The 17,475-nt window shown below is 33.5% G+C and overlaps 1 long non-coding RNA gene across 1 annotated transcript; it reads right to left on the reverse strand.

Moving 5' to 3' along the window:
• Window positions 1-16,650: 16,650 nt before the first annotated feature.
• On the reverse strand, window positions 16,651-17,041 carry LOC115228621. The gene is made up of 3 exons (XR_003883228.1): window positions 16,984-17,041; window positions 16,874-16,951; window positions 16,651-16,790 (listed from the first exon to the last, which is right to left on the reverse strand). It is a non-coding gene; the product is annotated as an uncharacterized LOC115228621 (long non-coding RNA).
• Window positions 17,042-17,475: the final 434 nt, after the last annotated feature.

A 17,475-nucleotide genomic window follows, 5' to 3' on the forward strand; every position in this document is an offset into this window, starting at 1 on the left:
ATGTTAATCAGTGGAATTCCATACTTATTCAATATGAAAAAATCTGTACAATTTGAAAACAAAGAATCTGGTAGTAGACCAATCAGTGGGTTTCCGTTATGGTCAAATGTTGTCAAAATCTCTTTGGGCTCTCTTTTAATTTGATATGTTCCATTGTAGAGAGGTCTCACTTTATTCATTTTTTGGTCCATATAGTACAATTTTCTGTGAGAATCGGCGTAAATTGCTCCATTTCCTTCGATAATAGGAAAACCCTGAAAGTCGTAAAACATCGTTCCATCGTATTCAATATCATAGCAATCGTCGTTTCGTGATTTAACAGCAAAACTTGGCTTCTCTAACTGCTTCCCATCATCAAACGTTTCATCTTCATAATGTACTCGATACACCTTGGAATCGCCAGATTTAGCAAAAAGAAATTTAGAAGAGTCGTAGTAGAGCAAATAATTGGTCGAATCCACCAAAGGAATCCCTTTAGCGTCATAACAAATGTTGGAATTTGGTGAAACGCACAATCGTAAAACGTCATAATCGATCTTGTCAGCTCTTAATGAAGATAAATAATTTTTGCAAAAATATGGATTCCCGTGGCTATCAAATGCTAATATTTTAGAATTTCTGTCTTGAGACAGTCCCTGGTTCAAAGTTGTATAAATTTTATTTTCTTTTTGGTTTGTGTCTTTTCTTTTTACGTTCGATTCAGATATACCACAAGTGGAGAATAAGGAAACGTTAGAATTGACATTGGGTTTGATATCAGTTTCATCTTTTCTTTTTAACTTTCCTTCCTAAAAAATATTATATCAAAAATGACAATTGTGGCAGATTCTTCATCAAATGACTGACCAATTGGATGAATACTGTTTAGGACAATAGACGAATTGTCAACATGTTCTAAATTATAATCAGCTTACCAATATTTTTTAAGTAACAAGAAACAAATAAATATTAATAATTAAGGGATTAGTATACTGTTTGCTTTTTTGAAGCTAAAAAGCCGTTTGCACCAGTTTTTCTCCTTTGAGCGAAACGGGCAACAGCAATTCATTAATAATTAGAAAATGATGCAGTAGAATCATTAAATATAAAAGCGATGACAACATATGTCATATACGCGATATCATCATTAGATATAAATATTTATTGACACTTACTTCGGAAGTTTAAAAATCTTCTTAATCTGTGAGCATCTCCTAAAAATGTTATTAAATAAATAAGACAAAACAAATACAATAATAATTGATCGGGGAATGCACAACAGCAACAAAAATTAAATGATGCTGTCAACTACATAAATTATTTCAAGCTTATATATCAAAATATGCCGATTAACAGCCACAGAAAATTGAATATTTGCCTCTTCTTCAGACTCCGTGTGCATGTTTTCATTGATTCATGAAAGAGCTCCAATAATTTTTTTATCCTGAGATATTGCGCCAGATGTTTCAACAGTCTTACAAATTTTAAGGACATTAGCAATCGCGTGATTATCAAACAATCTGGCAATGTCAAGAGCAGTTTGATTTTCATAGCACAGAAGATTAGGATTAGCTTCAGCCTCCAATAAAAAATGAAGAAACTCGAAAAATCCCTCCTGGGTTTCCTGGTGAAAAGCAGTATAATCAATCTGTGTCAAAATTACTCAAAATTAAAAGACATTAGTTTGCATGTCAAATTACGCCTTATTTTTTAAAAGAAATAAAATCATTTTTACACTTCCGTAGTAACAGGCAATCAGCAGAGAGGTGTATCCGTCCTGTAGATTATCAAATCATAACTACTTTATTCTGGACGTTGATAGAAGCTCCGTCAGCGTAAAGCAGCTCAGCGCATTCAACACAATCTTCTTTAGCACAGCAATGGATTGGAGTAATTTCTTTCTGTCAATATTTAAACTAACAACAGACATTCGAGTAAAGAATATTGAGAGCAGAATACTTTAAAAGCAAAGTAACCCCTTCAACTGAACATCTGCTAATAACTAAGTGAAGTGTGGCGAATACAACCTATAAGCATAACAAAAATGAATATTCCTTAGAAAGAGTGTCGAAGCAATTCAGCAATGGAAAAGTTATTATATAAAATTGAAATATGAAATCCCGTGAAATTATTTTCAAACATAAAAAAGCCAGAAATAAACCGAGGCAGCACATGTCATGTTAACACCACAATTCACTGATGTTTCTACAACTTTATAATTCCCATAGTGAGTTGCAATCAACAGGGGAGTTAGTTTTCTCTATTTATTAAAGAATATTTTATTACAGCGGCTAAAGTGTTTACGTCGTCGCCTACACTGAAAAATTATTCGACATTTTTATAGTTTGCGTACTTACAGGCAGTATAAATTGAACAAAATCATTTCTAAACTAAGTTCAATGATTGATTACGTAGGTTTTCTTTGTTACGTTAAGATCAAAACCATTTTGTTTTACCACATTTTCGTGGACAATTCTCATCAATTCAACTAATCCATGTTTAGCACCCATTGTCAATTAGAATTTTACTGCTAATAGCAAAAGAGCCTCTCCGTTTAATAACTTTAAGAAAAGAATCTGAACCAAACCCTTGCCGGGAGATTGACATCCAAGCCCAACTGAATGATATATTCAAGAATAGAAAGATTTTTATTGGCAGCTGCAAAGTGCATAGCCTCAAGTCCTTGCTTATTTACAATATTTAAATCTGCTCCTCTATTAACCAAATACTTGCCAGTTCAAAATTTCCCATATAAATAACAGTGTGGTGCTGACTCCACCAATCCAAATCCTTAAATATTTATAAACAAACCAAATCAGTCACATCTATTATCACTTGGTCAACCGAAAGCAGTGTTTCAACGACTTGAATAACTGGTCATAAACAGGCGATGTGTAGAAGAGTATAACCATTCTAAAGTATTATTTACGTTATAGTCTGCACCACGAATAATTAATTGGTTAATTATTGCCACATTTCCTTAGTGGATTGCCGTGTGGAGAGGAGTCAAGCCGTTTTAGAAAAGTAGTATTTAGGTTAATTAAAACATTTGTTTTGGCTTAAGATTAAATAAAATATCGATAATTAATCAAGTAATTAAATTTGTAACAATGAAAACAATCAATTCAGCAGCTGACAAAATCTCAATTAGAAACCGTATTTGTTGAGTTGATACAAATGTCGTATTTTCAGGCAAAAATTGACCAATTTTAAATCATTTGTGGCGGCTGCCTTTAACAGAAATTCCTCCATCTAATAAATTAGAATTTATAAATAATTTAAATTATTAAATAGAATCAAAAATACTAATCAATTATAAAGCCAAAAATAGGAATGAATCAACTTTTTTAAAAAACGTTTTATTTTAATTAAAATAACAAATTACATAAATCAAAATATAACTAGGTAAAAAAAATTAAAATAAAACAAAAGGAAAATTTCTCAAAAATATTATTATCCGCGCCGATATGTATTTCCCGACCCTGTCCTGTGATCTAACACATAATCCATAATATCAAACAATCCTTATAATCGTCAAATTCTCTCTGCCTCTTCAGTTCCTCCTCCTCTGTTAGCTCACTGGGTTGTGGCTGGACAGTCATTTTAGACTCATTCTGAGAGCGATTCATTTCAAACCACTGCTCCACTGTGTACACAGGCAAGGACGGATATCCTTGACCAAACACAGCCTTCTGTGCGTCCTGTCTTGTTAAAATAAAATTCCAAATTATTCAATCCAATAATACTTTTATTCTATTTGATGTGGGCTGAGGTGGAGGAAGGTCTTCTTTCTTGGTATTCAAAATTTCGATTTCGGCTAAAATTGAAGTTTTTTTAAAAAACTTTGTGCGAATTCTTCTAAATCTAAACATTTTTGTGCAAGATTTTCTGCATATAAAATCCAAAATTTTCTCTGAATTTACTAATTAAATTGTTGTCTAACTTTAATTTCGTCGTCCGAAGATTCCAGATTATTTCTTAAATTTTCGATTTGCTCTTTTCTGGCTTTCATTGCCTTGAAATTTTCAATTTTTGCGGTTCTTTTTGATTCAGGAGTTTGCTTACTATATTAAATAATAATATAAAATTTAATAAATAATATAAATATAATATATATAAAAGAATTTAAGGTCACATTTGGTTTCTTGTAGTACTCTCAAGTGCTTCAGAGTTACAAATTTCATAAAGTCGGCAAAGTTTAAGAAAATTATTAGAATATTCCTAATATAGCAATAAAATAAGAATATTATGAACTATGGACTTGTTGATAATGTCTAATCTGCTACTATCGGCAGTAGGTTGAACTGCGTTTGAAAAATGTGCAAGAAGTCCAGGTAGTAAGATTAGTCTAAATATTAAAAATAGACAACTTGATATGCTCTGTAGCGATTTCATCAATACATTCATTTTTGCTAAATAGTTCTAGTTTGTTGACCATTTCTATCAGCGATGTGCAGTCAGAGGTCGCCTTAGGGAGCAATTTCTGTATTTTGGATTATAATAGTACGGATAATTCACTAGATGATGTTGTTTCTATTTTCTCATACACGTCTAATATGTTGAAAAATATGGTGCTGATATTTTCCTTTGATTTTATGTTAATGTGAACAAAACCATTTTAAAACCACTAACTTAATATATAAATTCAAAATTATCTATTTAAAAATTAAGAATCTTTTAATAAATAAAATTTTATAAAGTCGTGAAAGAGAAATTTTATAAAATATTCGACTTCATACGAGATTTTCTTTTTATGCAAAAAAGATTTGTAGAACTGAAAAATTGTATAAAACAAATAAAATTTATTCAAATTGAATCAAATCAGCACAGAACCTACTATCTTATTGGTCAGTTTAAAGCTTAGGAGAAGCCGATATCAGTTTGGATGATGTTTCCTAATAATCACTTTTTTAAAGTATAATCTTCAATTTATAAAAACGATATGGACACTGAACAGCAAAGCATTTTGTCAGAATAACACTGATGAGGTAAAATCCGTGAAATTTGAAGTTGAGACGAAAACTACTATGAAATGAAAGTCAATTTCAAATAATATAAAAATTTCTTGTTTGTGTTGCCCACAGATCAGTGTAAAATTGTTTTTGTTTCTATTTTCAGAATTGAATGAAATTAAGATGTTGAATTCAGCAGCAAGATAATTGCAATCGCATGTTGATTCAGTAAAAATTATTCATTTGGTTTTTCCATTTCGCTAAGAATCATTTTTGAGTATCTGAAATAATTTTTTCTCAATTGTTGCCAACTTTAAATTCTCAAAGAGCTCGTAAATTTATAACTGTTACCAAAGATTGTTCTCTTTTTTAATCGACTAAGTTTCGCAGAAATGCCTCTCTGAACTCAATGTATGGTACTTCAACGATGCCACTATCGCCAGCCCCGCACAGATAGTTCTTGAGGACATTAATAACATCATTCCTGCGCTTTCCTTTCTCGGTCTATATGTGAATCGGTCTATATGTTGTATTTTACCTCCTCAAAAACTTTTTATCGTATCCGCGCCTACAGTACTTCCTTCGTGTTTCCCCTTGTCATGTCTTTCCAAAGAAGCTTGAGCGATTTGACAAAATTCTAAGAAATTTAATCTTCGAAATCTGTAATCTCTTCTTTGACGACTTCGGATGGTCCCAAGCTATCCTTCCTATTAAACATGGTGGGATTGACCTTCAAACACAATCCATCCACTGCTTGCCATCATTTCTGTCATCGAATTCCCACTGAAAACTTCTTTCTCCTTCTTTTGAATCGATCCCAGACGTAGAGTTTTCTACTGCAAATTCCATTTGGATCTCCAGGGGCCTCAAGATCCCATCAGATCCCACCCCCCGCTTGTCAAAGAACTGAATGAACATTATTTCCTCGAATTTTTTTGATTTCCTATTATCACTATTATTATTATTTTAACCCAAGAATCACCAACAGTTAATTAGGGTAATTAATTAGGTGATTCCAACAATCCTCAAAATCTTTCTCAGCTTTTCCCGATGTTGGACTCTGGACCCAACGCAAGTGCGGGACGGGCGGGGAGCAGTTTTTGTGAGGAATTGGATCGGGGTGATGTGCTTCTGATTTTTGAATTCTTTTGGCAGGTGGTCTTGTTGGATGGCTAAGAAACCCTTTCCATCTTTCTTAATAAGTTGGTCAAGCGGAGTTGGGGTAATGTTGTTCAGTTTGGAAATTTTCGTTATGCTAGCCGCGGCTCGGCATAGTGTAGTCTCAATTTTAAGGCGGTTAGACCATGAGAGATTAGAACCCCAAGCGGCGCAGGCATAGCCAATTGTTGGTTCGATGAATTGTTTGTAGAGAGTCCCGAGAGCCGGGAACGGTGTCTTTAGTCCACCAAAAATCGATTTGATTAGTCCAATCTTTCTCTGACTAGATCCGATGGCCTTCTCTAAATGGGCAGTAAAACACATGTGGGTGTCAAAAGTGACCCCCAGAATTTTAGGGTTCTTCGTGAATGGGATCTTTTCGTTGTCCAGAAAAAGGTCAATAGTAAGGCTTCCAAGTCTTTTGTCCGACGTAAATAGGGTAGTAAACGATTTTTCGGGGGAGATGTTCATCCTGTTTTGATATAGCCAAGTTCGAATTTGTAATAAGAGACAGACACTCCTCTCTGCTTTCCTCCGCGTCTCAACGAAGCGGTAACTGGCTGAATGCGTTCCGTCATGCAAAATCGGAAACCTTTTAGACCCCATGTGTTTCAGAATCGGGATCTCTCTGCGTCTCGGTTTGGACATTTGCACCCATCATGAATACCGATGCGGGGATATCGTCGACGTAAAGGGCCTCCACCCTCTTTCTTGCCGAATGTTTGCGAGCCTCCATTTTCTCTCTTCCCGGATGAGTGCAGGCTTTCTCGCAAAAAGAGCAGAAGATCAAAAGCTCAAAAAGTACTCTTTCCTCGTAGACCGTTTCTCTTTGTGCCGGTGTCGGTATAAACCTCGGGGGTTCTCGGCTTAAGAACCCTTTGATTATTCCAAAAAATCGGGCTGGAAATCTCCAAACGGAAGCAGGGCCCCCGCGATAAGACTCAATGAGTCTTCCTGATGAATTCAGTTTTCGGGCATTTATCTTGTCGACAAAAAACAAAATGACTGGGCGAAGAGTAGATATATCTCACTACAGTGATTATAAACACAATGCTTACGTCGAATACTATTTCTAGCATTTAAACATGGTGATAGGGATGTCTATTGGGTTTTTCAAACTCATTCATCTAACTTCATAAGCCATCGCTTCACAAACACCTTTACAAGTAACACTGAATCCTTGTGATATCAGCGTAATCTTTAAGCAGAAACGACCCCTTTAACAAACTATTTTTGAGGCTAAACATACAGCGATACAAATAAATAACGGAACACTCATTTTCTCGATTTTTTTCTATTGAATGATTGATTTATTTTAACAAAAATAGAATTTTTAGAAGACAAACATAACTTTAGCCTTAAAAAAAATAAAAACAACTTATATTTCGGACTGTAATTAAATCCAGTTTTGTCCAAACAAAATAAAAAAGAGAACAAAACAAAATAAAAAAGAGAACAAAAGAGTTTTTTAAACCATTTTTTATTTTATTACACGTGTTGATTCTTGTTACATGGTTTTACAACTTACATTACAAGAAAAAGCAGAAATTATTACGTATTATAAAGTCGGAAAGTCATATCGGGAAATAAGAAATTTGACCGGAAGATCTTTGAGTGCCATCTCGAGAGTCATTCGAAACTTCACCATGAATGATTCCTTTCAGAGAAAAAAAGGCTCAGGACGAAGATTTAAACTTAACTCTGATGATCTCGGAATAATTCAACGTGAACAAAAAACTGACGTATTTCAATTCCGTAAAATGTTCAAAAATTTTACGTTCTGAAACGGGAACTGCTGTCACATCACAGACAGTGAGGAACTATTTGAAAAGACTGAACATATCGACGTTTCAGCCTACGAAAAGGCTATATCTGTCGAAAGAACACAAAAAGACTTGACTTTCTCAGTGCATTAAGTGGAACATGTTGCCGAATGTGTTCTGGAATCGAGTTATTTTTAATGATGAATCGAAATTCAATCTATTTAATCCCGATGGAAGAAAATTTGTCTGGAAAAAAAGGGGACAAAGGCTTTTAAGCGAAAATGTTACTACAACAGTCAAGTTTGGAAAAGGGAACGTAGTGGTTTGGGGCGCATTTACATCGGAATGTTTTTCGGAACTTGTTTGGATAAAGGGAATTATGAATGGGAACTTATATGTAAGTATCTTGGCGGACTATTTGTTGCCTTTTTTGGAGAAAACCGGAATCCGGTCTCCAATTTATCAGCAAAATAATGATCCAAAGCACACATGCAAGGTGGCTAAAGATTTTTTTAATGAACACCGAATTGAGTTATTAAAATGGCCTCCTCAAAGTCCCGATTTGAATCCAATCGAGCACGTGTGGGCCTTCATGAAACATAAAATAAAAGGGACTGAATTAAAAAAAAGAGTGACCTATTTGAGGAATTAAAAAATATTTGGAATGATTTTTCAATAGAATGCGACATCCCTTGTTGGAACAATGCGGAACAGAATTTTAAACGCAATTAATGCTCAGGGTGGTCATACTAAATTTTGAACTACCATTGTTCTCTTTTTATTTTGTTTGAAAAAAAATTTGGTTTAAATCTTAATAATAAAATGGTATGGTGTGTGTCTGTCTGTGTGTGCACACCAACTTCAAATTGGCAATACGATGTCCTCGACTTACATGATGAGGTCCTTAAAACCTTCCCCCCAAAAAAATCAAAAAAAAATTTTCTGCATTTTGGTTAAAATGAACAACTACGATGTCCTCGACTTACATGATGAGGTCCTTAAAACTTCCCCCAAAAAAAATTAAAAAAAAATTTCTGCATTTTGGTTAAAATGAACAACTACGATGTCCTCGACTTACATTATGAGGTCCTTGAAACCTTCCCCCCAAAAAAAATTAAAAAAAATTTTCTGCATTTTGGTTAAAATGAACAACTACGATGTCCTCGACTTACATGATGAGGTCCTTAAAACCTTCCCCCCAAAAAAAATAAAAAAAAAAATTTCTGCATTTTGGTTAAAATGAACAACTACGATGTCCTCGACTTACATGATGAGGTCCTTAAAACCTTCCCCCCAAAAAAAATCAAAAAAAAATTTTCTGCATTTTGGTTAAAATGAACAACTACGATGTCCTCGACTTACATGATGAGGTCCTTAAAACCTTCCCCCCAAAAAAAATTAAAAAAAAATTTCTGCATTTTGGTTAAAATGAAGAACTACGATGTCCTCGACTTACATGATGAGGTCCTTAAAACCTTCCCCCCAAAAAAAATTAAAAAAAATTTTTCTGCATTTTGGTTAAAATGAACAACTACGATGTCCTTGACTTACATGATGAGGTCCTTAAAACCTTCCCCCCAAAAAAAATTAAAAAAAAAATTTCTGCATTTTGGTTAAAATGAACAACTACGATGTCCTCGACTTACATGATGAGGTCCTTAAAACCTTCCCCCCCAAAAAAAATTAAAAAAAAATTTTCTGCATTTTGGTTAAAATGAACAACTACGATGTCCTCGACTTACATGATGAGGTCCTTAAAACCTTCCCCCCAAAAAAAATTAAAAAAAAATTTTCTGCATTTTGGTTAAAATGAACAACTACGATGTCCTCGACATTCATGATGAAGTCCATTAAAAATCTCACGTATTAAGAATATCCTTGATGAAAACGACAGCGAGAATATTAACAATGATGAACTCCCAATTATTCGCGATAAAGAAATTCAATTCATCTTATGATTTTCTCTTTAAAATTAAATGCATATACCATTCAAAATTAAACCTATTATCATATTTGACTTTGACAGAATGTGCAATTACAGATTGCACGACCTTGAATAGAGTGTGCAATTAACAGATTTTGAAAAACACTTTGATAGTTGAAACCACATTAGCAAAATCATTAACACAATTTACCACCAATTGACAGCGCAATTAGAAGAATTTGCGTAAAAATATTAACTATTTAGTTAAGTTTTTCGTAAAGATAGAATTTATTTTCGGTATGCCTCTTTTCCTAAACTTTTTTATTATTCAAAAATAATTTTTTCAATAGATAACTGAAGGAGGGAAGACGACCTTAAGAAAAGAAGTTTTTCGAAAGATAGAATTTATTTTCTGTATGCCTCTTTTTCCTAATATTTTTTATTATTCAAAAATATTTTTTAAATAGATAACCGAAGGAGGAAAAACGAAGCTGAAGAAAAAACGGTCAGCTTAAGGTAATTAAATCTTTTTTGTGTGTCGCTTTTTTGCTGCTGCTACTACTCTGCCTGCCGCATCTCCGGCTGCCCCATCTCCGCCAGTGGTTTGTCTAATCAAGGTCACTAAGCTAAATCTCCGGACTATAAAGGCTCTTAAGCATTATCTTAACTGGCTGTTAAAAATTAGACAGGTTGTTGCCGTGGCGGCAGAGATTTTTTTTTGTTTATCTCTTTTTTACAAATTTTTAAAGTTTTTTTTTGTTTTTTTATTTTTTTGTTTTTAAATTATTGTTTTTTTTTATTTTTTTTTTTATTTTCTACAAATTCAACCGGATTGAATTTTAAACTCCTTAGATCCCTCGGGAATGCCGAATCATCTTTTAAAGTAAAGATAGGCGTTCCAGTGGTTTATTACGAAATCTTGCGCCACCTAAATTATGCAACGGAACGAGGTTAGTTATCAAAAATGTGATGGCTAACGTAATAGAGGCGACGATATTCACAGGTAAGTATAGAGGTGAGGATGTTTATATTCCACGAATTCCGATAATTTCTGATGAATTACCATTTAGATTTAAAAGGCTGCAATTTCCTTTGGGATGAGTTTTGCAATGACAATAAACAAGGCCCAGGGACAGTCATTAAAGGTAGTTGGGTTATTTTTAGAGAGTGAGTGCTTTTCACATGGACAGCTGTATGTGGGATGCTCGAGGGTAGGCAGAAGAGAAAATTTATTCATATATGCCAAGGAAGGACGGACGACAAACATCGTTTATCAACAGGCGATAGAATAGGGTTACATTAAACCAGGTAGTTTTATACATCTACATAAACTTATAGTTGTTTGATGAAACAGGCCCTCCGCAGGAGCTAGGTCGCGGTGAGCGAAGCGAGCTGCCGAGCTAGTACATATTAAAATCTTTGACGTTTGGATTTTTATAAAAGGCAAAAGTTAAGATTATAGCTTGAAATTCGATTTTTTATTAAAATAAATTAACCATTCAATAGAAAAAAATCGAGAAAATGAGTGTTCCGTTTTTTATTTGTATCGCTGTATTAGGATTTTTTCAATTGCAATTTGGGGGATTTTTTGACAGGCTTGTTAAAGGCAGTTTATTAGTTAAGCAAAAGAGATTCTGTCCTTAATAAAGATTAAAAGACTTGCCATTCCAGAAAATTAACAGGGATAAAGTTCCTTATGTGGATCAGGTTTAAACAATCGATCCTCTTAGCTGTTAATGAATGGCATGGAGATGAGAATGGTCAGTATTTAAGCCTCAGAAGCGGGTTTAATTATTAAATGAAGGGGTAGCTGCAGTACGTGATTTTGGTGATGTTGATAAGTGTTTGTTTTAAGGCTGCTCATAAACAGAAAAAATGGAAAAAAGAACCTTTAGGGTTTAGTTGAAAATTCAATTTCAAACGACTACTTTTGATATTTATCTTTTTAATTTGGTTTTTTATTCTCCCTCCAATGGAACACAAGAAACGGAACAATAAAGTAACGTGATCCCAAAACGCTTAAAGAAAGTTTCCATCCTTTCTCAATTTTCTTCGCGTGAGCCAGCGCAAATGCGTATTGGACTTGTAGGTTAAATGTCGATGGTCGTTTGTGTTGCATCAAAATCAAAAAAATTATCAAATAAATTTAAAATTGGTTTTTACAAGATTTAAAGCGATTAAATCCTCAAAGTTGAAATAAAATATTTCGAATAACCACAATTCATTAATTGTTTTGGTCATATGTGTCTCATAAATTCAAAGTGCCAAAATAGTAAGTTATCTCGAGTTTATATCATTTAAAGTTAACTGCATCAAAAAAGTGAATTCAATCAAACAGGCAATCGCTACTACTCAAAAACATGCTTTTGATTATAATTCAGGTATTTAAATTAAAATTTTCCCCTTTTGACGGAACATGAAATAAAATTATTAGCTTTTGCGGTTTTATCGCGACGGAAAAAAGCACTTATATAACTCTTAATGGCAATAATAATGAGGGAGATGCTATTTGTATAGAAAACCGCGATATTTATAGCTTATACGTGTTATAGTGACCACAGTTAATAAAAAAAATAATATGGTGGAAATCCGTAAAATCAAGTGCAGAGATGCTGCCAGAGTTCGTCGCGAAGAAGAAAGCTTTTATCACAAACAGCTTTTGGCAATTTTGCCAATTCCTAAATGTCTGAACATAAATTTCAGCAAAATTATGAATCTCAGAATAGCTATTGCCTATATAAATTATCTAAAGTTCATTTCTGGTATGTTTTTAGTATATTTGTAAATTTTAAGAGATTAATCCTTATGAAAACCGTTTTTCTTCTATTGACTGTAATTTATTAACAAATTTTGAATTTATTTTCCTGTTATTGAATCAATCTGGAAACGTGTTATGCCATTTTGGAGGAGACGTAGAATCCCAGATATCATCTTTTTATGTTTCCCATTAATGTCCCATTATTTTATTAGTTTAATGTAATAGGAAATCGTATTATCGATATAATACATCCAAGTGATCATCAAATTTTCGACTTTACTGATTCAAAGGATACAAATTTGTTCTTTTTCATAAGGGTGAAGAGCAACATTTTTTCCAAATCAAAATATATATGCCCTAGACAACCTGCTTATAAAGTATTGGCTCTTTTTAAATCGCAGGTGATGAAACTTACTCTAAAAATTATAAACACAAAAGCCAATTCTTCAAAAGATTTACAAGTCTCGAATGTTTATGCATTCGCAATGTTAGAACCAGTGTGCAATTTTAAATCAGATTCATCTCTAATCAGTTTTAACTCCGATCTACATTCAATACATTCTTTAAATATGGATTTCTTGAATCTCTCCACATCGTATACTTATTGGCGTGATAGTTTATACTAGGCTTGCAGATTTGTTGTACTACGATCAGGATTTTCTTATTGGAAAAAATTTTTATCACTACGTTTTCCCAGCAGACGTCAATTATATTTTTATGACTTTTAGAGACTGTATTAGAGTTAAAATTTTATTATTTAGTTTTGAATAAAGGAATGTCAGAGACACTACCTTATAGAATTCTTACTGGTAATAATAACTATGTCTGGGTTATTACCGAATTGTGCTGCTTCAATGAAGATTATAGCCCTGCAAATCATTTTATTCTCTGCATCCACCATCCCATTAAGTAAATGAATTGAAATTTATAATTTTAATTAGTTTTAAAAATTTGGAGAACAAGTCGGTTTATAATTTTGAAAATGCGGTTTCGAAACAACCAAGAAATACAACAAACATTTATAATAAAAAACGAACAAATTTAACAGTATATATTATTAAAAAATATTTTTATTAGAATCTGACCATGTCTATCCCATCATGGAATAACCCAAATATTAATCCAAATCGTTACAGCCATTCTATAGATGAACAATAATTGACGCCATTTTTATGAAATAATTTTATTAAACAATACCTTTTGGATACATTAGATATCTTAGACAAAGTCCCCATAGATATGAATAAAAATAAAATTACTCTCGTCGAAGTGCGAATTACATCCCAGGATCGTCTAAAACAGGTCAAAGTTGGGAAATTCCATAAATGCGAGCTTTTTGCTGGAGAGTTGTCGAGACTCTGTAACTTCAAGTCAAAATAATTTCACAGGTTATGACTTGGAATAGAGTTGTTTTAAAGTTTTTTAAGAACTACATTGAAAAGTCAACTATAAGAAAAACCTGTATACAATCAGTCATGTTTAGGAAAACATTGGAAAGTATATGGTCGAATAAGGTATAGGATCAAAATTACTAGAGACGATATAAATTCAGCCAGTAGTTTCATAATTAAAGCAAGTCATAATTTATTTTGAGACAAAAAATGAAGAAAAAAAGCCTTAACTTATTTGGAGACAAAAGATAAAAGAGTGGTGTTAATTATTTTCTTTTCTAAAAGAAGATTAATCTCTAGCGGATAACAATTGAATTAATATTCCAAAATAACTATCTTAAATGTTATTTTTGAAAGTAACCACAACGAATACGTGTTAATAGATTAATCGATGGGAGGGCCAGCGGCCTGACGGATCGCCAAACTGTTCCCCCTGAGAACGGCGATCGAGAATTGCTGGAAAAGCCAGGATGTCCCGCACGTGTGTCGTTGTAGCTGCACTGTTGACACTTTAGGTCTGCATCCTTTATCGTGCAGGAGGAGTGCCGGACGTTTTCCAAGGCACTCGGCTATGAATGACATCATAGGGAGGGCCCTCGACTCGGCGAGATTTTCTTCGGTTCTCGAACCACTGGGTTTTGACCGCGGTGACGGGAAACGTCCTGACGGAATGACCCTTTTCCCTTTGGAGGGCGGAAAAAGTCTCGTATGGGACGCAACCTGTTGGGACACATTTTCTGCTTCACATCTAACTTCGTGTGCTCTGGAAGCTAAATCTGCTGCTAAGAAGGCTGAAGATTTAAAGCTGACTAAATATTCCGCCCTTATGGATGAGTTCTTCGTGATGCCGATAGCGGTGGAGACGTCGGGTGCTCTCGGTCCAAAGACGAAAAACTTCCCCTGTAAACTCGGGGCCAAAATCTCCATGTGCACTCACGATCCTCGGGAGGTGGACTATCTTAAATTAGTTTTGAAATCATTAATCCCTTTGAACATGCTCAAGTTTTTATTTTACTATTAACCAGACAAATAATCTTTTTGTCAGCTCCTACTGAATTATTCCACTACGTTATGTTTTAATATTCAATGATAATGTGAAGAAAATCGTAAAATTTTAAATCCATGACACCGATTTGAATAATTCTTCCAAATTTAGCACAATTTTTATAAAATTGTGCTAATTATTCAGAAACCAACATTATTCAAAAACGACGAAAATATTAGTTTTCTATTATAAATCATACAACTTCAAAAAACATTTGAGAATTCAAGACATATAAGTTTAAAATAAAAATTTTTTAAAATTCAATTCAAAAATTACTCTAAGTAGAGTCAAAATTTCTTTTTTATATAAACTATATGCGAATTATCATGTTTATTTAGTTTTAAATAAAAAAATTTGTGTGAACTGTCTGTATAAGTAAATTTTTATTCAAGCTCGATTTGAAATTTAAAAAATTGAATGTTAAATTCTTCATAAAAATGATTTCAAAGCATGTTTCAATTCAACAGCCTTATTTCATGATTAATTAAGAAAATTTAAGCTTTAAAACCAAAGGATTCGTTTCAAGGAAAATACTCACACAAAAGATCTATTCCTCAAATATTGATACGAATCTAAAACTATGGCTTGGGAATTTCCTGAGCGGCCGTCGGGGAAGGGCTTGCTGTGGAAACAGATCTTCCATATCGAGACTATTACCAAATGGGGTCCCTCAGGGTTCTCCACTATCTCCACTTTTATTCAATCTCATGATGAACGACATACCACAGCCAGAAGGGGACAACGATCTGTTATTACTATATGCAGACGATATTATCGTCGCATCAAGGGATGTGAGCATAATAAAAGCAACGAATAGAATACAGGATAACCTCAACAATCTGATTTCATGGCTATATAAAAACGAACTGGAGGCAAGTCCGGAAAAATCTATTTTGACTCTGTTTACGAAAAACAGAAGGCTTGGGAAAGTCTCAATTGAAGCGAAGCTAGACGGGGAAATTATACCGCAGAGCAAAACCCAGAAGATTCTTGGAGTTACATTCGACACCTTTCTAACCTTTTCAACCCACGTCGAAAATGTAGTTATGGCGGGTGCAAGAAAGGTTAACTTCCTGAATGCCTTCCTGAAGAACGCAGGAGAATGCAAAGGCCTATATGGCCTAAACAACATATATAATCAATACTTGGAACCTACGATCGGCTATGCGTGCGGAATCTGGGGAACAAACTTAAGTGCAAACAATCAATCAAAAATCGACAAAATTCGGTTGAAAGCGACAAACCTGCTAAATACTTTTTCCGATAAAGAGATTATCCCAAAAGCCTGGAACAGCATCATAAAGTCATCTGCAATCCATCTACGAGATGTTCGTCCTGTAAATCCACGTCCGTACCGAAAATGCGTCGGGACAACGGCGGAACATGGGAGAGGCTGCGCGAACTGCTGAGGGAGGCTGGGATCACCTGAATTCTTCTTTCTTTTGGCTATGACGGTGGTTTTCTGGTTCAAATAAATAAATAATTCGTTTCATGTAAAATAACTCTAGGCGTCATTAAAAACATGCAGGTATGTTCCTTTGATTTCATAATTAAACTAATTAATATAATTAAAAAATATAATAAGATTTTTAATATTAAAAATGAGCAAAATTATAATATTTGGTCAAGGTTTCGATTTTTTTATTTTCTTCAAGATTTTTATAATCTTCTGGACAGGAGTTTCTTCCGGAAAATTTATGATTAGCACAAAAACAGTGTCGACAAAATCTATGTTTACAGCTACAACAAGCTGTCATTCTCCAACGAATGTCTACTGAATTTGTTGTAAAGCACAAAGGGCACTCAATAGACTCGGGAACCTAAAAATCATTAACAACGAATCGATAAAAATAAAATATTTTAACAAGAATTTAAAATTAATTAATTTCTGGCTTAATAATACTGAATTGTTATTGTAATCTTGTCCTGTTACTGATTGTGAGTTTTTTTCCAAGACAGTGTAATTTGGATTGATGTTTTCCTATTGGTGATTTATTTCCAATTTATTATTACTTTATTACTTTGGTCAAAAAAACTAATTTCGTTATTAGCAATCATAGTTCCAAGTTCACAAAGAAGCCTAACGTTATAAAACTTATGCGGAGTCCGGTAAAAACGATATTTGTAGTGAGAAGAAAGCGCAATCGTGTTTCGTTTTATAATCAATAAGTTTTGCGATTGCTGCGAATATTTTAATATTAAAATGAACTGAAATTTAATCCAAAGTAATAGTGGGTTCATCTGTCAAGTAGAAACCTCAATTTTATTGAACGAATTAATTAATGACTAAAACGTCCTTGTTTGACAGAATGCTAGTTATACATATGGACCTACCACTAAAACGAAGCTAAAATGTTGTCGAATTAATTGTAAAGAAGAATAATAATGTCAAATCAAAGTAAAGTAGAAAATAGGCACTTGAATTAGATTTTAATTACATTGTTTGTGATTAGATTTGACATAATTTTTTTTATACTTCAAATAATGGCACCATCAAGGTTATAG

Source organism: Octopus sinensis, unplaced genomic scaffold, assembly GCF_006345805.1.
Source record: "Octopus sinensis unplaced genomic scaffold, ASM634580v1 Contig10832, whole genome shotgun sequence".
Classification (NCBI taxonomy): Eukaryota; Metazoa; Mollusca; class Cephalopoda; order Octopoda; family Octopodidae; genus Octopus; species Octopus sinensis.